We start from the raw sequence: 13429 nt of genomic DNA, 5'->3' as shown, positions 1-13429 counted from the left end.
ACAGACGCCTCTCGGATCTGGCTTTGCTGTGCCTGTGGTATAGGCCAGAGGCTACAGCTCTGTTTCGACCCCTACTGAGGGTGAGGCCGTAAATAAAAAAGGAAAAAAAAATGGCATTTGCTCTTCTGAGTTACTTGCTTACATAGTTTTCAACGGTGACTGATTTTCTCAACTCCTGCTAAAAGGAAACCATTCTGTGTTCACTTCCTCACTGTCACGCCTTTTCCAAGGCATTTCTCCTGCCACGTGGGGGAGATCCCCTCACCCAACTACACCTGATCTTCTTCCAGCCTGTTGTCCATACCCTATTGTCCACATTACCCGCATCTTTCATCTTCTTCAGAGTCTGGCTAGACTGTGCCTGGCACTTCATGGAACTTCAGGGTCTAGCTTATCTGAAATTAGATGATTATAAATTCCTTGAGGACAAAAGTGTTCATTTTCCGCCTCTTTCCTCTGCCCATCTCTGGCTCGCCATTGATTACCACGTACCCTCACATGTGGAAAATAATATATTTCTTTCTAAACTTGAAATTACTGCAAACAAGTAAGCAATCAAGACAAGAGTGCTGGTGATCCTTTTCAATCTGTACTTCATTTCAAGGAACTCGATTTAAAGTCAGTCATTTATTTTTTTTCTGCTGCTCCACCATTTAGGGAAAGGTTCATGCAAAGTATGAGATCTAGAGACGTGGGGACAGGACTCCAATTTCACTTTCCCAGCAGCTGACATCCTAAGCTCATCTCTTATGCCTGATCAGCCCCTCGGCAAGGTATGCAGTTATCGTAAAAATAGTAAACATTTCATTGATTCATTTCTGTGTGCTTGGTACCACACCAAGTGCTTACATGCATTTCTCATTGAAGTCTCACCATGATCCAAAATAGGAGCTGTAGAGTTCCCATCGTGGCGCAGTGGTTAACGAATCCGACTAGGAACCATGAGGTTGCGGGTTCGGTCCCTGCCCTTGCTCAGTGGGTTAAGGATCCGGCGTTGCCGTGAGCTGTGGTGTAGGTTGCAGACGCGGCTCGGATCCCGCGTTGCTGTGGCTCTGGTGTAGGCCGGTGGCTGCAGCTCCGATTCGACCCCTAGCTTGGGAACCTCCATATGCCGCGGGAGCGGCCCAAGAAATAGCAAAAAAAAGACAAAAAAAAAAATAGGAGCTGTGATCACCCTCAGGTCACAAATGAACCAACCCAGAGTTAGGAAAATGGAGCAATGTGTCCAAGCTCATAGAGACCTGCAATGGACAAAGCAAAAATGCAAATCCAGATTTGTCTTCATCCTTGCTACTCACTGTGGTCCCTTCATCAGTAGCCTCAGCAGCCCGTGTGACTTGTTAGGAATGCAAACTTTCACTCACTGAACCAGAAGCCCTGGAGTTGGGGGCCCAGCAACCTGGGCGTTAGCAAGGTTTCAGGTCAACGTGATGCACCAAGAGAGTCAGCAAACTTTTCCCCTTAGGGCCAGATAGTAAATATTTTGAATTGCTCACCATATACAAAAGCAGCCGTAGACGATATATAAACAAACAGACATGACTGGGTTCCAAAAAAAGTTTATTGGAACTTAGGGCTATAGTCTGCCCACCCACTGAACCCCAATACATCTATCAGATGAACTAATGACTTTTCGGTGATATTTATGATCAAGAGGAAGCAAGGAGGTATTTGAAGACAGGCCATAGGCCAGACCCAACTAACCACACCAAGGTAATTCTAGACATCTCATTTTTCAAAATGTCGAATACTGTACGAATCTTTGAAAGTGCATAGGAAAGAAATACTGAGAAATCTACATATATTTCAAACAAACTTCTAAATCTAGTATTTTGCATCCTCATAAATAATACCTCATCCAGATGTGAAGAAAACCAGAACCAGAATACAGAATTAGAATTGGAAAAGATAAAGGCAGCTAACAGATGTAAGCAAACAATTCTAGGGCAGCGACTGAAAGGAAAATCATGTTTGGATTTTGAACTCTCCCTTTTGTTTTGAATATAAAAGGAAATGCATAAGCTAAGAGAAATCGTTGAGTCTTGGTAATTTCACCCATTATTCAAAATATCCTTGATTTGATTGTAACAGATGTCTATTGTAAAGCATTCATGTACGTTATTATAAACAGCAACTATAGAACAATTAAAGCATAGGACCTTTTTTTTTTTTTTTTTTTTTTTGTCTTTTTTGCTACTTCTTGGGCCGCCCCCGCGGCACATGGAGGTTCCCAGGCTAGGGGTCGAACCGGAGCCATAGCCACCGGCCTATGGCCAGAGCCACAGCAACGCGGGATCCGAGCCGCGTCTGCAACCTACACCACAGCTCACGGCAACGCCGGATCGTTAACCCACTGAGCAAGGCCAGGGACCGAACCCGCAACCTCATGGTTCCTAGTCGGATTCGCTAACCACTGCGCCACGACGGGAACTCCAGGACCCTTTTTTAAAAGTTGGCAGTTGACAGCATTCTTTGGTCTCCTTTGCTTTGCAAATAAAGAGAAAAGTAATTGCTTAGCTCTCAAACCAACCCTCAACTCTGAACCTTTGTGACATGGAAGCCGTTCCTGTCTCTTTTGTAAGCATATGGGCACGCACACATAGCCCTTGCTTTTCAGATCAATGGTTGGGTGGACAAAGCCTATGGCCAGATTCAGCACACTCCACAGTTATCAAGCATGACAGAGCTGGAAGGAAAACATCTGGTCCAAGGCTGCTGCCTGCCTTTGTAGCAGAAAATTCCCTTTGATCTCCAGCTAGATTTCTCTATCAAGTCTAGCAGATCAATTAGTTAATAGACCTTTCCCACTAGTAGTTCCACCAGCTGACTACCTAGGATAGAAATTCTATTTATCAGTCCTTCTCTTCCCTTTCTATTTTAGGCAGATCCTTTCTTTCCCCTGAAGTGACATAATTATTAAACCACTTCAGTCACTGCCATGATTAATGATTCCCTCCTTTCACGGGTTCCGCTCTCATGCTAAAACCCCTCGGTGGGTTTTAAACACACCACTCACGGCTACGGTTTCATTTCATTCTGTGCCACAATTAAGATCAGGAACAGCTTGAAATACCATTAATAAAACCAACATCTTGCCCAGGTTTTCCTAGTCCCCTTGGGCAATTGTAATTATCATCTTAGTATCTATTTTTCCAAAAATTTGGAAAAGTCATGTTATTACATTTTCACCCGGGTTTCATTCTATGTCTATTTTTTTCTTTTTTTGGGGGGGGGGCGGAGGGGTGCATGCCCGAAGTATACAGAAATTCCTAGGCCAGGAATCAAACCCATGCTACAGCAGCGACCCAAGCCACTGTAGTGACAACACCAGATCCTTAACCCACTGCACCACAAGAGAACTCTTCTGGGTTTCATTCTAACAGGCTTGGCTAATTTTCCTTATATTACAAAGATCCGTTCTAAGGATTTAAATCAACATTTATTCTTTGTCCCTAAGGATTTTTTTTTTTTTTTAATCCCATGTACAGTGCCTCTCATTGCTATTGAGGAAAGAATAATTACCTTCAGGAAACCAAACTGAATTATTTCAAGTCTTACCTATTGAATTTCAGTTAACTTTAATGATTTTTTGTAGGGTCAGAACAATATACCCGAACTGTATTTTCCACCTGAACACAAAACCATGATCTTGGACAATAGTTAACTGGTCCAAAAAACTGCTCAAAAATAGTTCCTTTTCTAAAAAACAATTTGGACATTTGACTGTACTCTTCAGGCTCAGTTGTGCCAGCCACTCACAGGACACAGACACAGACACACGGTGCCCCAATGAGCAGGTGTTTGCAGCCCTGCTCAGGGCCTTTGACCTCAAGACACCCCAGGCTGATCTATAGGCTGGGGCCAGAATCAAACTGGGGTGCTGACAGTGGCCATGACTGAGGCCAACTTGGGGGTAAAGCATGGTGGCTGCTCCCTACTATGCGGTGACACCCAGCCATGGAGAGCACTGCCCCCAGATGAAACTGCAAAGGGAATTTTAAGAGGCAGAAGGTAATCATCCCCTTTGGAATTTGACGTGGATGGCAGGTGCTGTCCCCTGTCCCCAAAATTAAACTTGCCGGCAGATCTACAACAGACACACCCAGAAACACAAAGAAGGAGCCTAGAGTCCTGTCCATCTTCAGCCCCCCATTTTCACCTCCATAGATAACCTCTGTTCTTAGAAAATTGGAACAGTCCTCCACGTGGCCCCCTTATGTCACTCGACTACCACTTTGAATGCTCTTTAGAAGAGGCTAATATAAGTGCTTAGTAAAGTCCCTGTGAATGACTGTGTCTGAGTCCAGTTAAAAGGGAAAAATTCACGGAGTTCTTGTTGTGGTTCAGCAGGTTATGAACCTGACTAGTATCCATGAGGATGTAGGTCCGATCCCAGGCCTCACTCAGTGGGTTAAGGATCCGGCATTGCCTTGAGTTGTAGTGTAGATTGCAGAGGCGACTGGGATCTGGTGTTGCTGTGGCTGTGGTGCAGGCCAGCAGCTGCAGCTCCAATTCAACCCCTAGCCTGGGAACTTCATATGCCGCAAATGCAGTACTGAAACAGCAAAAAAAAAAAAAAAGGAAGACAGTCTCAGAGCACTAGTTTCCTAGTCCTGCCTTGCAGAAAGCTCTACCCCAGGCATCCATATGGAAGCTTCCCAAGGCCATCTTAGATAGTAATCACCAATGTCACAATTCTCAGAAACTGAAAAAAGAGAGTTCCAAAAAAAAAAAAAAAAAAAAAAAAAAGGGAGTTCCTACTGTGGTGTAACAGGATTGGCAGTGTTGCTGCAGCACCAGGAAGCAGGTTCAATCCCCAGCCCGGTGCAGTGGGTTAAAGGATCTGGCATTGCTACAGCTGCAACATGGGTCACAACCATGGCTCAGATCTGATCCCTGGCCTGGGAACTCCATATGCCATGGGGCAGCCAAAAAGAAAAAAAAAATTAGAAATGAGGCAGCTACAGACTCCAAAGTCTGTCTGATACCTCATTTTCATTACCTTTATCATAATTAACATGTGCAATTAAAATTATAGGAAATTAACTGCTAAGTGTGGGTCTTGACAGGGTCGCCGCTAGGTAGCTTCAGAAAATTCTTGAGTGTCAGTTGGCTGCTTGATTTATGCTTAAGTACACCCAGGAGGGCAGCAAGGCCAGGACAAAGCAGAAGCTGCCCTGGACTCTTAGCAGCTCTGCCTTCCCTCAGTGTTTATGGAACACTGTTCTCACTCCCTTGCCCAAGGCAGCCTTGACATGACACGCCTTCCCACCCTCTCCTTCCTGTTGACTCTTCTGAGAAGGTCAACACAAGTGACTTCCTGCCAAGATCTGACATTTACTGCTTCTAACATCTTTTGACATCGGTCCAGCTAGCATCCCAGTGACAACCTGTCCAAGGTCTGGACCATGGGCTGTAGCAGGGCCTTGGGACCCTGACTCCAGGCCTAACTTGCTGTTGAAAGCCAAGAAACAAAATTCTAGAAACCCCCCGCTTAACTCCAATCAACTCCGGAAACCTGACTTTTTTATTTTTTCAGGGTTGCACCTGTGGCATATGGAAGTTCCCAGGCCAGGGGTCCATCAGAGCTGCAGCTACCACCTACACCCCAGCTTGCAGCAATGACAGGTCTTTAACCCACTGAGAGAGACCAGGGATCGAACCCTCATCTTCATGGATACTAGTCGTGTTGATCAGTGGGGCTCTTGAAGAGGCCGAAGGGAAGCCAGGCAGAGGGACCAGAACATTCCACTCTGATGGAACCAAGGAAGCCCCCAGCCCCATCCAAGACTTTTATTTCTCTTTTGGCTGCCTCGAGGCATATGGAGTTTCCAGGACCAGAGATGAGATCCAAGCAACAGTTTCAGCCTACATCCCAGCTAGAGCAATGCTGGATCCTTTAATGCACTGTACTGGGCCAGGGATGCAACCTGCATCCTGATGCTGCAGAGATGCCCCCAACCCCATTGCACCACAGCAGGAACACGCAGCCCAGATATCTTATGCCCCTGAACTGCCTCCTGAAGGCTCATCTCCCCTGTCTCGTTACATTGTCTCAGGAGTTGGTCTCTAGTCAGCTCTCCGCATTTCCTGGGTCTTGGGAACATTCTGGGCAAAGCTCACTCCTCCCAGCCATCACAGGATATCCTCTGAGTGATGCCTTTCAGCGCATATGTACTAGCTGAGAGGCCTGCTTAGCAAAACTCCTCTGGTTGATGGATTCTGGAAAGCCCTCTGTGAAATCAGAGAACCTTGAACCAGGCGCCTACTTCCTGCTCTGGCCGAAGCCAGGTTCTCTGTTTTTCACATGAAGTTCACTGTGGGTTAAGTTTCTTTTTCACCCTCGCTCAAAATGCTTGTCTGGGAGTTCCCAGTGTAGCAAACAGGATCGGCGGCATCTTGGAGGCACTGGGATGCAAGTTCGATCCCTGGCCCGGCACAGTGGGTAAAGGATTTGGCGTTGCTGCAGCTGCAGCTTAGGTCACGACCGTGTCTTGGATCTGAATCCTGGCCTGAGAACTCCATATGCCATGGGGTGGCCAGTAAAGGGGGAAAAAATGCTTGTCTGATCTGTAAGGAGGACTTGCAAGTTGACAACATGTAATCTAAGTAAATACAGTCAATTCTGCTTGAAGAATGAAGAGGAGATTCTGAATTTAAAACAAGTCTTTAAAGGAAGATGAGAGGTTATCCAACAACACCAGGGTTGGCACAGACTGGCTCTGTGACCAGTCTATAGTCTAGCCTCTGCTCAGCCTCAGATGGCTGTCCCAATGGAATAAGGGTATCAGGACATTAAGCCAGGATGAGAGCACACCTTTGTGCCAGCTGAACTTGCGGGCTTCTACCAGTAGTGCTTTTTTAAAAAAATTTTTTTTATTAAAGTGTAGTTGATTTACAATGTTCCTTCAATTTCTGCTATACAGCAAAGTGACCCGGTCATATAAATATAAATATATATATACTTTTTTCTTCCATAACTATCATCCATCATGTTCTAACTCAAGAGATTGGACATAGTTCCCTGTGCTGTACAGTAAGGACCCCATTACCTACACATTCTAAATGTAACAGTTTGCATCTACCAACCCCCAAATCCCCGTCCATCCCACTCCCTCCCCCTCCCCCTTGGCAACCACAAGTCTGTTCTCCAAGTCTGTGAGTCTCTCTCTGTTTTGTAGATAGGATCATTTAAACCATGTGTTAGATTCCATACAGAAGTGATATCATACGGTGTTTGTCTTTCTCTTTCTGACTTCACATTGTTTGAGTACATGTTGCCGCAAATGGCATTCTTTTGTTCTTTTTTATGGCTGGGTGGTATTCCATTGTGTATATGCACCATATCTTCTCAATCCTTTCATCTGTCGATGGACATTTAGGTTGTTTCCATGTCTTGGCTATTGTGAATAGGGCTGCTATGAATATACAGGTGCATGTATCTTTCTGAATTGTAGTTTTGTCCAGATATATGCCCAGGAGTGGGATGGCTGGATCATATGGTAGCTCTATATTTCGTTTTCTGAGGAACCTCCATACTCTTTTTCCTAGTGCTTTTTAAAAGTGGATGCGTGTCCCCTGGAAAACAAGATCCAAACAAGTTTCAAAGGTCAAATAGCTTGGAAGTCCGTGTCCCAATTTTCCTGATTTTAATGGAAAGGCACAAGTTAATTTCTGTCTGATATTTTATTTTATGCACATCCATCATCAACCACTATTCAGTCCAGGGCCATAAACCCTGGAGTTTAATGGGGTATCTGGAAAACCCTTACTTCTAGACTCAAGTGTGATGCTAACTGCACATATGTCCCTGGGGAAGTGACATAACCGATTTGGATCTCCGTCTACTAACTGGCAAAAGAAGTCCTACATCTGGATGATATCCTAGGTCCCTATACCCTTCGGAAAATTGCGGGGCTCATGCCAGCCTTGACATCTGCCTCCCCATACCCCACGCAAAGGTTTGTGGCGCCCACCCCCACCCCTGCTGGAAAGGCACGGGCCTGGCACGAGGGTAAGTCATCACACAGCCACTACATTTCTCGCCATCCAGGGACTGTGACCATCTCTTTGCAACGACACTGCCACTCCCAGAAGCAGCAGGGAATCTGGACCACAGCTCCTTCCACAGAAACATCCACAAGTAAAAAGGCTGCCTCGGAAAAAAATCAAGGTAAACATCTTTTGGACTCGTTGCCATTGACAGCATGTTTCCAATTTGCAACGCAAATTCGTCGGAAGCCTTTCTGCCAGAGAACCGGATGGCCCAGGGAAGTGGGAATTGGTAATGAATCGTGCAGCCTCTCAGGGCTCCTCCATATCCATGCTGAAAAGAGCCCAGCTAACACCAAATTACCTGACACTGCTGGAAACCTTTGCAACAGGGAGCCAAATCCCCCGGATTCATTCCCTGGCTTCCAGCCTAAGTTAAAACACTGTCTGGGGTGTTCCCGTGATGGGAAACGAATCCAACTAGTATCCATGAGGAGGCAGGTTCGATCCCTGGCTTCGCTCAGTGGGTTGGGGATCCAGTGTTGCTATGAGCTGTGGCGTAGGTCGCAGACAGGGCTTGGATCCTGCATTGCTGTGGCTGTGGTGTAGGCTGGCTGCTGTAGCTCTGATTTGACTCCCAGCTTGGGAACCTCCATATGCCTCGGGTGCGGCCCTAAAAAGAAAACACGACAACCATGAAACAACGATGGGCACTTAGAAAGAGAATTAAGAGAGAACCAAGCACAGCAACAAAATGGGACGAGGAGAGGATGAACTGGGGGCCTTAAAGTCTGATGCTTTTCCCAGGGATAATTCCAGGGGAAATTTCCAAAAAATATCAGGCCTAGAGAAATGGAATGAATGTCCACTTCGCATTCTTAAAGGGTCCAAAATTCCAGAGTCTTGCAATTTTCATTTCTTCCTAATCACTTGCCCAGTCCCGTGGGTCCGACTACGTCTGTAGCAATTTTCAAGGTAAAATAGGTTTTGACCCTCCCTTCTCTGCTCTCTGAGCTCAGCTTTTCTTTAAAAAAAAAAAAAAAAAAAAAAAAAAAAAGATGTCACCAGAGCTTTACAAACTCACCAAAACCATGAACCTTCTTTTCCAAGAGTTCCCAGAACGAACTTCCACCTTACCCTCTGGGCTACAGCATTTTATTTTCAGTATTTTGCAGTCATCTGAGGGGAAGCATGTAGCAGAAAAACAGAACGTTTGCATCACTAGCTTTCCCCGCCTAGTCCAGCTCCAAATTTATATCACTCCTTTTCCTTTACACTCTTTGGTTTATAGTAGCAATAATTTCCCCTCCTATATAGTCCAGTGAACAACCAATTAACAGATGCCCAGAGCGATTCTTGGCGCTCCTGCCCAGTCAGTCATTAATTTGGAGAAGGGAGGACTAACAAACTCATAAAGGGGAACTTGAATTTTAGAAGTGAGTTCAATTTTACATTATTAAAAAGGAAAATGTAGTAAAAATAATAAGAGCTTTGCCAAAACTCTACAGCAACGTCAATTAGTCTCACAAAGAGCCTGGGAGTCTGCGATCTGAACGTGCATTTGGAACCACTTAGCCTAGTCAAACAACTCCAAACTTCATCTCTTGCAAATCATTTTTCAGTGCTCATGGCTGGATCCTAATGAGTAAAATTCTTTCCCCATCCTTGATGCAGCACCATTTAAAGTATTCCTTGTGTCTGCGTATTTCCAATACACCCATGTGACTTCACACGTACCTACTTTCATACGTACCCAGGTACACACCTGGGATAAAAATGTCATACACGAAGTCCAGTCTTATACGACATATAATGAAATACATGCTACATTACTCTATATGGATATACCCTATAGTTTTAAGAGGCCTTTAAAAGAAAAATTAACTTCAAAGAGAAAAAGAGCAACACTGATACTATAACTCTAGAGCAAAAATCAAATGCATTTTATTCAAAAGACCAATCACTTTTACAATTCTACCATATTTCAAGGGTGAAGGGATGCTGTTTCTTTTCCTCTTTTTTTTTTTTTTTCTTTTTCTCCAGTTTTATGGAAGTAGAGTTGACTTACAATGTTGTGCTCATTTCCATGGTATCACAAAGTGATTCGATTATATGTGCACATATATCCATGCTTTTCCCACATAGACCATCACAGAATATTGGGTAGAGTTCGCTGTGCTGTACATGTTTCTTTAATTAAGACAATTTGGTGGTCAACTAGCAACGTGTCAGGTGTTTATCAGTACACTGCCACGGGCAATAAATATTTTGTTTTACTCTGATCAACAAGAAAAAGTTAAAATGTGAGGTGCGATTATTGTCATAGATAATTCTTGCAAAATAGTGTTTTCTGATCAATTACGTTAATGGATAGAGATTTTAAATATACATAAATTTAACATATATATCCATAATAACTATATAAAGGAGGCATGCTATATACATGTGTATGATACGTGTATGTGTATATATATTCTATTTCATTAAAATGTAAAAAAAAATCTTCCACATTCCTTAATTGCAAAAGAAGTTTCATCTTTTCAAAACTATGGCTCCCAACTCTTAGCCTCTATAAAAATTCCAAGCAATTTCTATAGGTTTTCCAAGGAAGACTCGGCTCTAATTAACTCCAATTTTGTCCATATTTTGTTTTTCTCCTCCATCGAAAGACTAGCAGGGGGTTAGCCCTGCAGAAAAAGAGATTATTAAAACTTTAATAACCTGAGCCTTTGAACCTTTCCAAATTCTTTACAATTTTCTCACATTTCCAGCCCAGATGTCTACATGGAGTTGCAGCGAGTGCAAACATGAATTTTTGTTTACAAATTTTATTCACTTTATTTATTACCTCCTTAAAAAAAAAAAAAAGAACACGCAGTAACTTTATAGCTCTCCAAAGCAAAGGAATTTAGTTATTCTTAAAAATAAATTTGCAAGAATGATTTTTTATCCATTCTTAAGTTAGATATTTCCAACAACACAGCTATTTCTTCCCTGCTGCTACAAGTAAATTGTTAGGCAGCCTAGCAACGGTGGCCGGCTGAATCACAGCATTCTTCTCAATCAGGCTACAAAGCTTCAAAGGATTGAAAAGAGAGTTCTCTTTGGAAACTTGAACTCTGGAGATTGTTACAAAAGAGTGACCAGGAAGGAGGCATCCTTTAAGATAATTAGTTGCATGCTGTCTCACCAAAGCTAGGGATATTTGCCTACCAAAAAAAGCCCTAGTAGAATTGCCTTTCATAGAACTCAGTATGGCAGCTGTATTATCCCAGCTCCAGATCCCTGTAGACTCACAATAGCCAGTTATGACTTTTCTTTTCATGAAAGAACCCCACCTATTCCAATGAACCCATTCCCACCTAACTAAATGATTGCATTTCACAAATGCCTCGGCTTTGCAATCAAATAGCTAGCATGTAAAATGTGAAGCAGATGCGTTGAAGGGTGTTTCCAAGAAGTTTCCTAAAAGACCTTCTTCCCTTCCTCTTTCTGCTGAGTGGAATGTTAGTGTGATGGCTGGAACTTGAGCAGCCATTTTGAACCATAAGCCCAAGGAGAAAACTGCAAAAGAACAAGCACTGAGATAGCCAAAGCTCCAGTCCCTGGGAATGATGGAGCTACCTTTCCAACTATGCAAGATCTACTTCCAGAGCTATTTAATATATGAAAGAGATAAACATCTTTATTGTTTAAGCACTGTTATTTGGGGATGCTTTTTGGTTTAATGTGGCAAAACCTAGCCATAACTCATATATCCCCTGATTGAAACTCAGGATCTACTTATAGCTATATATTGTTAGCTGAGAAAGGGAAAAGCAGTCCCTGACATCTAGAAGCTGGCCCCGTACTGTCAGCCAGGAGTTGGGGTTGCTAGAAGCTTCCTCAGAATCCACAATTAGGTCTTGGTGTTGTCCTGTTTAACACAAGCAATTTCACAAAATGGCAACATCAGACAAGCCTGCTGTATGATCATGAAAGATGAAGACAGAGTAAGACTCCTCCATCCCATGTCTGAGCACAGATAAAGCATGAACAACACCCAAGCTTCAAAGTTCCAAACCTCCCCCATCCTGGCTAATGTGACTCTGTTCTGTTCCAATCACAGCTCTGGCATGGCTTTGTTTCCCCTGCCTTCTAGATAACATTTATTAAGAAGCCCGATTATAAAATTAATTCCGCTTCCTGACAGCATCCAGTTCAGACCAAAAAGTCCCCTCCTTGTACCCTTCCCCAAATCACCGATCACAGTCCCAATCCTATAATGTCCTTTCTAAGATTCCCCCTTACAGACACTCCATGGTTTCCCATTGTGTGAGTTCTCCCTCATTGCTAGGCATCAACTAACCCAATTTGCTCAATGACAGCAGTGCTCCTGGAGGTCTTTGGCTGGTGGTCATTGATATAGCTGTGCTTGGGTCTCCCTGCAGCAGAAAACTCAAAATAAGTCTACCACCATATCCATCAATTCCAATGATCCTGCCCAAATGGAAAGCCCCAGTTCCAATCATTAAAAACCAAAACATCAATTTGTAATCATCAGACTCATTAAAATGATCCCATTGTGGTGTGGCCAGGGCTTGGACCAGACCCAGCCTGAACTCTCACATGTACCAAGTTTGCAGTAACTAGAGCCAGTTCAGCTCAATGCTCCTTTCAAATAAGGAAAGACTGCAGGAGAGAAAGATAAATGTTGTACTCTACCTACTTTTTCTCAAGATGCTCATCCTTGCTAATTTTTACAGACATGCACATCAAAACTACTACGAGGTTATCACCTCACATCGGTCAGAATGGCCATCATCAAAAAGTCTTTACAAACAACAAAAGCTGGAGAAGATGTAGAGAAAAGGGAACCCTCCTACACTATTGGTGGGACTGGAAATTGGTGCAGCCGCTATGGAAAATGGTATGGAAGTTCCTTAAAAAACTAAAAATAGAGTTGCCATATGACCCAACAGTCTCACTCCTGGGCATCTATCTGGACAAAACACTAATACATCAAGATTTCTACTCTTCCTCCCTTTCTTCCCTTCTTTTTTCTCCTCCAGGTCCTTCCCCATCCCATTTTTTGACTTCTCCCTCTTTACTCTTTAAACTTTCCAACAGTTCCCGTGCTGAGCTCATTGAGAGTCCAGGCTGAGTCCTGGACGAAGTTCTTAGGTTATATTTGTCATGTCCATCATTCAAGGGCAGCTCTTGCTGTCCTGCCCGGCCACTCCACCCCTCAGAACTTGTCCCTGCCTCACTTCTTTTTGCTCTTTGACCTGCTGAAAAGGGACAAAGGTTTATCTTATCTTCTCAAAGTCAAGTGTTCTAAGAGATGAAAGCTAGAGATAAATCGATTTCTCTTCTCATTTCTACTCTGTCCCCTCTCTCCTGCCCCTGATTCGCAGGCTACATTCAGAACTTTTAAAGACGATGCCTTTGCTCTTAC

Source organism: Sus scrofa, chromosome 10 (genome assembly GCF_000003025.6).
Source record: "Sus scrofa isolate TJ Tabasco breed Duroc chromosome 10, Sscrofa11.1, whole genome shotgun sequence".
Classification (NCBI taxonomy): Eukaryota; Metazoa; Chordata; class Mammalia; order Artiodactyla; family Suidae; genus Sus; species Sus scrofa.
Note: the sequence above shows the minus strand (reverse complement) of the source record.